This window comes from Salvelinus sp. IW2-2015, linkage group LG6.1, assembly GCF_002910315.2.
Source record: "Salvelinus sp. IW2-2015 linkage group LG6.1, ASM291031v2, whole genome shotgun sequence".
NCBI lineage: Eukaryota > Metazoa > Chordata > Actinopteri > Salmoniformes > Salmonidae > Salvelinus > Salvelinus sp. IW2-2015.
In genome coordinates, this window is record NC_036845.1 from 9,720,040 (window position 1) to 9,732,558 (window position 12,519).

Below are 12,519 nucleotides of genomic sequence, written 5' to 3' on the forward strand. Positions count from 1 at the left end.
GAAATGTTCTTATTCCTTCCTTTCATCACCCTCCCTCTCCTTCTAACACCCCCCTTATCTCTCAATGTCACCTTCTGCTAACCTTTTGTGAAGGTAAGAAAATCAGACAGGATGGTGTGGTGACGTGTGACAGACATTCTATTCGCTATCTCCGCCTCACTCTTGCTCTCTCAGCCAATCGTCATGGTATCAGCTGGGCTGTCCACAGTGAAACCACTACATCATCAGCTCTTCTGAGGTTCGAAGTTCAAAGGAAGTGTCAGACCGTCTGAAGATGATAGTGGAAGTGTGTGTGACGGTGCACTTATCAGGCATGAAAGGTATGTAAAGTCACAGTGTTTGCTCCGCCTGGTGCCGGGATCAGGGGTCAGGCCTGGGCTTTGCCCCCTTGTACCGCTCTACACTCCTCTAGACGTGATGCCATCCTGGTTTGTTTCCATCCACTCATGTTGCACATTGGGTCAGCATTCATAACAAAAGCAAGGGTGTCAACAGCTTGTCTTACACCAAATGTTATATATCTTGGTGCCACTAGAAGTTGAGTGTGGCACCAAACAACTGGTGGCGCCATTGTTTGTAGGGGATCCAGATAACGATGGAGTCTCACCAGGAGGAGGGCACTCAGACCCTCCTTATACTTATAAGTCTCCTGAGCCCAGGGCAACCCGGGAGATCCCTTTTAGTCTCCTTAGGTTTGTTGGTTTGGTTCCACTGCTCACTTCCTGACCAGGGCCATTAAACCCTGAAACAATAGAGCCGCCAGGACAGGAAGTGCGTGCTACAGGAATGTCATCACATCCCTGGAGACTTCCTGTGCCACCCTTCCAAGCCACATGGTGCCAGACCAGACCACAATAAACTAGATAAGACCCTAAATAGACCATAACACAATAACCCATCAGACTAGACCAGCCCAGAACACAATACACTATGACATTGACACGTTAGAATAGACTAGACTAGATCAGCCTAGACCTACCTGTACTAGAACAGGCCACACAGGATCACAGCAGCACAACCTGCTTATGGGGTATAGGGCTTAAGGGTTGTTTTTGGACCAGGCAAAACTAACACAATGGCGCACAGAGAATGCTGAACACGGTTTGACATCCACACACACTTAACGTGTGCTGCCGTGGCAGTGCCAGGTACTTGGCAGCCTGCAGTAATTACCCAGGCTAATGAAGGGTCTGACCGAGGTAGTTACCCTCTAGCTGGGAGCAGAGCTGATCATAGAGCTAATAGAGCCCTGTTTCAGATCACTGTCTCTGACACACCACCGCAGGCACTACTAAACCCCAGCACAATTAGCCTGCGGGCTAACATTGAGTGTCCCCCCCTCCTTTATCTCATTAGCCCTATTTACAGTACCTTAAGAAAGTATTCATACCCCTTGATTTATTCCACAGTTTGTTGTGTTAAAGCTGAATTTATAATGGATTAAATATATTTTTTCTCTCACCCATCTACAAAGAATACCCCATAATGACAAAGTGAACAATTTTTTTGATATTTAAGCAAACTTATTGAAAATTAAATACAAAAATATCAAATATACAACATTTTGGACACACATACTCATTCAAGGGTTTTTCTTTATTTATACTATTTTCTACATTGTAGAATAATAGTGAAGACATCAAAACTATGAAATAACACATTTAGTAACCAAAAAAGTAAAAACATAAATATATATTTCTTCAAAGATTCTTCAAAGTAGCCACCCGTTGCCTTGATGACAGCTTTGCACACTCTTGGCATTCTCTCAACCAGCTTCATGAGGTAGTCACCTGGAATACATTTACATTAACAGATGTGCCTTGGTAAAAGTTCATTTGTGGAATTTCTTTCCTTCTTAATGTGTTTGAGCCAATCAGTTGTGTTGTGACAAGATTGTGGTGGTATACAGAAGATAGCCTTATTTGGTAAAAGACCAAGTCCATATTATGGCAAGAACAGCTCAAATAGGCAAAGAGAAACGACAGTCCATCATTACTTTAAGACATGAAGGTCAGTCAATCCAGAACATGAATCTCAAATATAAAATATTTGTTTAACCCTTTTTTGGTTACTACATGATTCCATGTGTTATTTCATAGTTTTGATGTCTTCATTAATATTCTACGATGTAGAAAATAGTAAAAATATAGAAAACCCTTGAATGTGTAGGTGTGCCCAAACTTTGGACTGGTACTGTAAGTATTCACACCCCTGAGTCAATACTTTGTTGAAGTCTTTTTGGGTAAGTCTCTAAGAGCTTTGCATACCTGGATTTTTCTTGATTTTTTTTTCAAGCTCTGTGAAATTGATTGTTGATCTTTGCTAGACAGCCATTTTCTTGCCATAGATTTTCCAGACAATTTAAGTCAAAACTGTAACTAGGCCACTCAGGAACATTCAATGTCACTTTGGTAAGCAACTCCAGTGTAGATTTGGCCTTGTGTTTTAGGTTATTGTCCTGCTGAAAGGTGAATTTGTCCCCCAGGGTCTGTTGGTAAGCATCCTGAACCAGTTTTCCTTTAGGATTTTACCTGTGTTTAAAGCTGTATTCCGTTTCTTTTTATCCTAAAAAAAACTCCCTAGTCCTTGCCAATGACAAGCATACCCATAACATGCTTGAAAATATGAATAGTGGTAGTCAGTGATGTGTTGTGTTGGATTTTATTCTGTACAGGCATCCTTCTTTTCATTTAGGTTAGTATTGTGGTTAGTATTGTTAGTATTGTGGAATAACTACAGTGTTGTTGATCCATCCTCAGTTTACTCGAATCACAACCATTAAACTCTGTAACTTTTTTAAAGTCACCATAGGTTTTTGTCCTCTGAGTTAGGAAGGACGCCTGTATCTTTGTAATGACTGGGTGTATTGATACACCATTCAAAGCCTAAATAATAACTTCACCATGCTCAAAGGGATGTTCAGCGTCCGTTTTTTCATCTTATACCAATCGGTGCCCTTCTTTGCGAGGCATTGAAAAACCTCCCTGGTCTTTGTGGTTTAATCTGTGCTTGAAATTCATTACTCGATTGAAGGACCTTATACTTATCTGTATGTGTGGGGTATAGAGATGGGGTAGTTAAATCGTGTTAACCACTATTGAACACGGAATGAGTCCATGCAACTTATTATGTGGTTTGTTATTTTGACTCCTGACCTTATTTAGGCTTGCCATGACAAAGGGGTTGAATACTTATTGACTCAATACATTTGTTTTTTACAAACAAAATTCTACTTTGACATTATGAGGTATAGTGTGTAGATCAGTGACACAAAATCTACATTTAATAAATGTTAAATTCAGGCTGTAACACAACAGAATTTGGAAAAAGCAAAGGGGTGTGAATACTTTCTGATGATTCTGTATCTCAGTATCTCACACCGCAGTAAATGCCTGGTGACTCATTATTATTGGTATAATATGACTTCCGTGGTACATAAACCAATTTTTTTTTTAATGCTTTACTTGATGGACTTTACAAGCCTGAAGTGGGTGCGTCTTTGAAGAAAGTATGATTTGAAGTGCCTATTAGGTGTTGGTCTGTCTGTTTGTTTGTCTGTTTGTCTAGACGTCATGTGTAGGGTTGCACATTTTGGGGAATATTCAGAGGTGGAAACTTTCCGTGGGAATATATGGGAATTAATGGAAATATATGCAAATTAATATTAATACCATTTCAATGTAGATGTTTTTTGCATTGGATATATTTACCATATATGGAGAAAGAAACATAAACCTTTTACCTTATCATAAGTAGACATAATTGCAAATTATTAAATCCTTCCAATATAAATAAAACAAACTATTTAGTTACGAATTGAACTTTATTTAAATAAGTTGACTCTTCACATGGGATGATTTCGCTGAACAACAAAAGGGAATATTGAATGATTCCCAATGATCCATCCATCGCATCTCCCAAAAATGTTTTCAACATACATCTGTAAAATGATAGTCTAGAAGCTAAAGCTTTGGCTGTCTTCCTTTCAGGCTTCCAAGTCTTCTCCCTGGACCTCCTTAATGTCCACCTCTTGAACATAGGACTCTGAGGCCTCATCTTCACTGTCACTTTCCAACCTTTTTGAGGATGGCTCAAAAAGCCTCAAATTTGCCCGGATGGCCACCGATTTTTCAACCCTTGTATTGGTCAGCCTGTTGCGTACTTTGGTGTGTGTGTTCCCAAACAAGGACCAGTTGGGCTCTGAGGTGGCTGATGTTAGTGGGATTTGGAGGACGATGGAAGCAACAGGGGAAAGAGCCTCAGATCCACAAAGTCCCTTCCACCAGGTGGCTGTTGAGATATGTTGGCACTACTGCCATATTGCATCTCCATCCCAAAGCCCTTGCTTGGAAGTCTACTTCGCCAGACTGCCAAGAACCTTGCCCTCATCCATGCCAAGGTGGCGAGACACGGTATTGATGACACCATGTTCTTGCCAGCATACTGGGGTCCAACATGTATGCTGCAGCGTGTATGGGCTTCAGGCAGAAGTCTTCATGTGTTTTGATGTATTTCAGAACTGCAGTTTCCTCTGCTTGGAGCAACAGTGAAGTGGGCAGGGCAGTATGAATTTCTTCTCTTACATCTGCAAGCAGAGTCTGAACATCAGAAAGGATGGCGTTGTCTCCCTCAATCCGTGCAATGGCTACTACTATAGGTTTCAGGAGTTTCAGGCTGCTTACCACTCTCCCAAAATACATCATCCAGGAGGATCCTCTTGATGGGGCTGTCCATATCGGCAGACTGTGAGATGGACATTTCTTGGAGAGACTCCTTCCCCTCCAGGAGACTGTCAAACATGATGACAACACCACCCCAATGGGTGTTGCTGGGCAGCTTCAATGTGGTGCTCTTATTCTTTTCACTTTGCTTGGTGAGGTGGATTGCTGCTATAACTTGATGACCCTTCACATACCTAACCATTTCCTTGGCTCTCTTCTAGAGTGTATCCATTGTTTTCAGTGCCTGAGCAGCACAGCCAATGGGTGTGATGTGAGGGTAGGACTCCTCCACTTTAGACCAAGCAGCCTTCATGTTCGCAGCATTGTCTGTCACCAATGCAAATACCTTCTGTGGTCCAAGGTCATTGATGACTGCCTTCAGCTCATCTGCAATGTAGAGACCGATGTGTCTGTTGTCTCTTGTGTCTGTGCTCTTGTAGAATACTGGTTGAAGGGTGGAGATGATGTAGTTAATTATTCCTTGCCCACAAACATTCAACCAACCATCAGAGATGATTGCAATACAGTCTGCTTTCTCTATGATTTGCTTGACCTTCACTTGAACTCTGTTGAACTCTGCATCCAGCAAATTAGTAGATAAAGCACGTCTGGGTGGAGGGGTGAATGCTGGGCGAAGAACATTCAGAAATCTCTTCCAGTACACATTGCCTGTGAGAATCAGAGGTGAACCAGTTGCATACACAGCTCGAGCAAGACATTCATCAGCATTTCTCTAAGTTCCTCAATTGAGTCAAAAAAACTTCTGATTCCAGGAGAACCATGAGCTGTTGCTATCGATAAGGTGTCTGATTCATAATTTTCACCTCAAATAGAAGTAGAGGGACTTTGTCAGAGGTTCCTTGTTGTGAGCGCTGAGGAAACTTTATGCACCTGGCCAGATGATTCTGCATCTTTGTTGCATTCTTCACATATGATTTGGCACAGTATGTGCAAATGTACACAGCTTTTCCTACTACATTAGCTGCAGTGAAATGTCTCCACACATCAGATAGTACCTGTGGCATTTTCCTGTAAAGATTTGAAAGAATGTGTAAAAAAAAACATACAATTCCATGTACAGATAAATAGTTAAGCAGTTAGATTAAACAACTCCTTTGTAAGATAAATGTTTTAAAATGAAACATGTATGGAAACAGGTGAATTAACACTCCTCAGTTAGCAGGCTCAAGCAAGCTAAAACCCACATGGTAGCAAAAGCTAACTAGCAGAAATTGTTAACAAGTTTGAAATGATTTAAACACACTTTACTGTAGGCTATTATTTACTAGTTAACAAAAAATCATGTATGTCATATAAAATATATTCACCCCTCCCAGTATTGTAATCAAAACGTAATCATGTTGTCCTTGGCTCAGACAGTGTAGTAGTGTGGGCTCAATAGCATCTCATTAGTGTGCAAGATCTTGAGAATCAGCTGTATATGTGATGGAAGAGTGCACTGCACATGTGATGTAAGAATGCACTGTGCATGCAGAGGGTTGAAATTCTATTGAATTGGGGATAGTTTAACCAAAATATGCCACAAGACCTAGAATTGCCTTTTGTGTATCCAACAAAAAAGGTTCACTGTTATAAGCTAACTTTTTTGATGAATTTAAGCAGAATTCCCGGAAAAATTCCACAAATTTACCGTAAAGATGCCGACCCTTTGCAACCCTAGTCATGTGGTCAGTGGTTGTTGTGTAAGGAAAATAAATAGATGGTCATGTATGCTCTCATTGTACTGGGTTGGTATACTGAGTCACCAAGGTGTAGTAGGGTCAATCCGATTAGGATATTGATCACTTATGCATTGTAAATGGGTGGTTGACACAATAAGCCCTTGGACTAAGCGGTGCACCATTCCTGGTTCCAAGGATTGTAGTGTTTGCTGGTTTAAAATGCATTTAGTGTGTTATTTCTCATCATACAGATGTAAGATCTTAATTTGATCACCCTGTTGCTGGAAATGTTAAACTTGTAGTGTATTTGAGGATTAAAAAGGCTTCTAAAGGCGCAGTGTTCGTAGAGTTCCACATATTTTAATAAATAGAAACTCACCAAACAAAACAAACAAGCACAAACGAAACGTGACATTCTGGACTACTCACAGGCAGCTACACAAACACAAGATCCCACAAAGCACAAAGGGGAAATGGCTGCCTAAATATGATCCCCAATCAGAGACAACGATAAATAGCTGCCTCTGATTGGGAACCATAACAGGCCAACATCGACATATAAACACCTAGATGTCCCACCCTAAATCACACCCCGACCTAACCAACATAGAGAATAAAAGCTCTCTATGGTCAGGGCGTGACAAGGCTAATAAAGCATTTCAAATACAATTAGGAGATTCTTAACCTAATTTATTTATGTGTTTTTGCTTTCCTCATTCTGCTCACACAACATTGGCCTGCAGGTTGAACTAAATTGAAGACCTGTCACATTGTTACAGATGTAGGATCTTTATTTGAGCCAGTTTGCAACAGCAGGAAAATAACACTGCAGCAACTGGAAATGTGAATTATTATGTGTATTATAATTCCAGGGTTGATACATTTTTTTTTAGGGGCAAATCAACTCTGAAATTTTGAAGTGAAAATTACAAACTTTAGAAGCCTTTTTAAACCTTGAATACACTACAAGTTTTCTGCTATGCAAGAAAGTTCTCATCAACAAAAGAGATCCTACATCTATATGCTCTGTTTAAAGGATGGTTTTTAAGATGCTTGTTGAATACACTTGAAAGAAAATTGACATATTACCTTACATGCTTTTGCTTCGGAATTGGTTGAATTGCTCATTCATTTACAATATTCTTCTTATTCCTACATGTATTAGACAGGTCTATAATTTAAAGTCAGGCCCTTGGTTGTTGTGTATTTTGCTAGAAAAAACAATATTTGACCATATGTGCAATAACTATCATTACACTCCCATTGTCTTTACTCTCTTCTTTTTATAACCCTTTATAACCCTCTCTCTCTCTCTGCCCCCGTAGTGGTGTTTGTGTGTTGCTCTCCGGACACGTTCAGGCAGCTGATGGTTCACTTCCGGCGGGCAGGCCTTCCTCAGGAGGAGTTTGTTTTCTTCTACATTGACATGTTTGGACGCAGCCTGGACTCCCAGAATGCTCAACCCTGGGCCAGAGGGGACCAAGACGACCTTGTCGCCAAGGAAGCCTTCCAGGTAAGCCTTGGATCAGAGTCAAGTGTATCATCTCATTCCTCATCTCATTCCCATCATTACCTTGCAGGCCCTGAAGCAATCATATTTTGATATCCCTATGTTTTCCCATGGCTGTCATTGGTGTTAAGTGTGCTGCCAGGCAGATGAGATGACAAATCTAATCTTGTTTATTTTCCATTCTCTCACTGTGAAGTACTTTCATTTTCTTCTCAATTCCCTAGTGAGTAACAGACTCTCCAGCGAGGGGGAGAGAGGCAACATAACTATATGTTTTGTGACATCCCGTCAATGTGTTGATATCAGTCTCATCTCACAAAGCCTGAAAGAGCAAAACAAATGGGCCAGAGGTTTAAAAATGCAACTGATGCATGTACTGTACTGGTGGGTTGTGGTCATATTTCTTAGGTTGAATCGGATTTTAAGTGGGTTCTTATCGTCTGGGAACCAATGCCATAACCCATACTGTCACGCCCTGACCATAGTTTGCTTTGTATGTTTATATGTTTTGTTTGGTCAGGGTGTGATCTGAGTGGGCATTCTATGTTATATGTCTAGTTTGTCTGTTTCTGTGTTTGGCCTGATACGGTTCTCAATCAGAGGCAGGTGTTAGTCGTTGTCTCTGATTGGGAACCATATTTAGGTAGCCCTGTTTTGTCTTTTGGTTTGTGGGTGTTTGTCTTCCGTGTCAGTGTTTGTCGCCACGCGGAACTGTTTTGTTTGTTCACATCGTTTATTGTTTTGTTTAATTAAAAAACATCTCATGAACACTTACCACGATGCGCTTTGGTCCTCCTCTCTTTCTCCCGAAGACGATCGTTACACATACGTATGAACACTTCTCTCACTGCTGTGTTTTTACAAGTTATTCTTCTCAGACCTTAGTTTTCTGCTTGAATGAGGTTGGGCCTGTATCTACACAGACTGTAGGAATTGGAGGGGGGAGATGAGATGATTTTATGAAAGTTATTGGGTGTTTTGGAGGATGTGTTTTGGATGACTGGTCGTATTGACACATATAATATGCCAACTAGGGTCTAATAACAGTTTATAACTGTTTATAAAACTGTTTATAAAAGGGACGGCCTGGGTAAGAGGAACATACTGTTAATTTCTACCACAGAAGTGGTGTTTCTCACACCTGTGGTTCATTCATTCATTATCAGAAATCATCATGTGGTATAATTCTGTATAATTCAGTGAAACCTTTGTCTTATGAATCACAATCGTTTTTTTTCTTTGTGTCTGTCTCAGAGTGTGAAAATCCTGACCTATAGAGAACACAGAACCCTGAATATAAAGATTTTGTGAGGGACCTGAAGACAGATGCCAAGAGAATGTTCACTTTACGGTGGAGGACTCACTGGTAAGGGGCTGCACTGTGTGTGTGTGTGTGTGTGTGTGTGTGTGGTGTGTGTGTGTGTGTGTGTGTGTGGTGTGTGTGTGGTGTGTGTGTGTGTGTGTGTGTGTGTGTGTGTGTGTGTGTGTGTGTGGTGTGTGTTGTGTGTGGTGTGTGTGGTGGGGCTCTCTTGGAGAGAGGGAGGGAGGGAGGGAGGGAGGGAGGGAGGGAGGGAGGGAGGGAGGGAGGAGGGAGGGAGGGAGGGAGGGAGGGAGGGAGGGAGGGAGGGAGAACTGAGATCAAAAGGAGTATTTATAAAAGCAGACAGAATTTGATCTCAATGTGGCACAGACTTGAGGCAATATGAAGGAGATGATTTATGCTAAGGCATGAAGACTTCTACTACACAGAATAAAGCTCTGTATAATAATCTATACACTGAGAGTACAAAACATTATTTACTTGACATAGGCTGACCAGGTGAATCTAGGTAAAAGCTATGATCCCTTATTGATGTCACTTGTTAAATTCACTTCAATCAGTGTAGATGAAGGGGAGGAGACAGTTTAAATAAGGATTCTTAAGCCTTGAGACATGGATTGTGTATGTGTGCCATTCAGAGGATGAATGGGCAAGACAAAATATTTAAGTGCCTTTGAACGAGGTATGGTATTAGGTGCCAGGCGCACCGGTTTGAGTGTGTCAAGAACTGCAACGCTGCTGGGTTTTTCACACTCAACAGTTTCCCATGTGTATCAAGAAAGGTTCATCACCCAAAAGACATTCAGCCAACTTGACACAACTGTGGGGAGCATTGGAGTCAACATGGGCCAGCATCCCTGTGGAACGCTTTCGACACCTTGTAGAGTTCATGCCCGACAAATTGATGCTGTTCTGAGGGCAAAAGGTGGTGCAACTCAATATTAGGAAGGTGTTCCTAATGTTTTCTACACTCAGTGTAGGGCTATCAGATTTTAGAGAACATCTCATTATGAAACATTTGATTGAGCCACATCTGACAGGCAAGCAATACATACAACACATACAATGAACTAGTAGTACTAGTTCATTTAGCAGTAGTACTAGTTTATTTAGCAGTAGTACTAGTTCATTGGGGTTTGCACATCTGAGAGTGTGTTTGTGCGTAGAAAGTGAAGATGGAGAGGCTGCAAATAAGTAGGCTTATATGTAATTGGCTCGCCTGCAATGCTTGGACAATTGATTCAATTTATTTTGGAAGAGAAAAAGCTGATTTAGTTAGTGGAGCTTATCTTCTTATTATGTTCCCTACAAAGGTGCACAATGATGATATTCTACACACTTCTGCAGCTGAATCACTGGTGTCTTGTTTAGGGGATGAGAGACACACACACGTATGCGCACACACTCACAAAGATTGGCACGATACATCCACCTATCCTCAATATGGCAGATTGACTGCATTCAAGTCCATCTTTCATCTCTGACTCCGGATGGAGGTGTCTGTCCTTGCATGCATGTGTGGGCTTTCGCGTCAGTGACAATTTAGGAAGCAAAATAAAAACAAAGAGCTTGACAGGCCACGTCATCTAACTGCCTTCCCCGTTCGACACACACAAATCCAGAATTGTACGTCAGGGCTTCTATTCCATCCCCGGGAGGAAGGGAGGCTCGCCATTGGTCTGTCTGGCACACCTCACAAGCCGATGAATCACTTGTAGCAGACAGCTAAGTGCAGTCAATGTGATAAATAGACACGTCTGACTCTGGAGGATGAGAGAGAGGCACAGAGCATGAGAGCTCTGCCCTGGTCTACCTGGTCCTCATTCACCCTGTCTGAACATTGTGTCTGTACGTTTTCAATTGATGCAACTGAACTGAGTGAATTGTCTGAGTGGGTTATTGTCCTCATATTCCATTTTGTGATTGACGTGGACAGTTCTTTTGGTTTGGGGCCATTGTTTGGAGAGATGATGAGATAGAAGAGGAAATTGTTTCTCAGGCAGAATTGTAGAAATAGGGGGTAGAAATAGGTACGGAGATGATAGGAAATATTTATCGTTGGAAGAAATAGAAAGTGGTATTAACTTGAAATATATCAAACACTGTAGAGAAGCTTGTAGAAGAGACAAGTAGTTAGCAGAATAAGTTCTGCTCTCCATGGCAGTGTCACAAATATACAGTTGAAGTCGGAAGTTTACATACACCTTAGCCAAATACATTTAAAAACTCAGTTTTTCACAATTCCTGACATTTAATTCCAGTACATATTCCCTGTCTTAGGTCAGTTAGGATCACCATGTCACGCCCTGGCCATAGAGAGGCTTTTATTCTCTATTTTGGTTAGGCCAGGGTGTGCATTCTAGTTTCTTTATTTCTATGTTTTCTATTTCTTTGTGTTTGGCCGGGTGTGGTTCTCAATCAGAGGCAGCTGTCTATCGTTGTCTCTGATTGAGAACCATACTTAGGTAGCCCTTTTTCCCACCTGTCTTGGTGGGAAGTTGACTTTGTTTAGGGCACATTGCCTTTAGCTTCACGGTTTGTTTTTGTAGTGTTCGTTGTTTTGTTAGGTGTCTTTTTTTCCAAATAAAGAGAAAATGTACGCTTACCACGCTGCACCTTGGTCCTCTTCTTTTAACGGCCGTGACACACCACTTTATTTTAAGAATGTGAAATGTCAGAATAATAGTAGAGAGAATGATTTATTTAAGCTTTTATTTCTTTCATCACTGTCAGGACCCGGTGCGAGAAACAGTCACTAATAATCGTCAGAACCCAGAAGATGAGGCAGACACAGCAGTACTAGAGATGGTGGTTTAATTAAAGAACAAAATCTTCAGGCAAAGAAACTAAATCCACAATGTCCAAAAATAAAGCCAAAAGGCACAAAATGGAAATCCTCCAAAATACTAAAGAAACTCCACAAAGTGGTAAAAAACAGCAGGGAAAAACAAAACCTCAAAAGACTACTCAAATAATACACAAGAACTAAACCAGAGAACCTCTGGAAAATCCAACAAGAGAAATATCTGAATAAAACAAGGCTTGGGCTGGGGCTGGGTGCTAACTTACAAACACTGAGCAAGGAACTGAGGAACACACAGGGTTTAAATACTAACAAGGGAATGACCTACAGGTGCAAACAATAATAAGAGCAAGAAAAACAAAAGGTACAAAAAAGGTGCAATGGGGACATCTAGTGACCAAAACCCGAACAGTCTTGGCCAAAACCTGACAATCACATTCCCAGTGGGTCAGAAGTTTACATACACTCAATTAGTATTTGGT

General features: G+C 41.1%; 1 protein-coding gene and 1 pseudogene across 1 annotated transcript in view; one reads left to right on the forward strand and one right to left on the reverse strand.

Annotated features, from left to right (window-relative positions):
- LOC111965006 (DNA-directed RNA polymerase III subunit RPC7-like) overlaps positions 1–12,519 on the reverse strand; it is a 737,315-nt gene that overhangs the window by 623,776 nt on the left and 101,020 nt on the right. The gene's annotated exons all lie outside the window — the stretch shown is intronic.
- The window catches only part of LOC111965026 (atrial natriuretic peptide receptor 1-like), a 76,939-nt pseudogene that overhangs the window by 11,885 nt on the left and 52,535 nt on the right, over positions 1–12,519 (forward strand).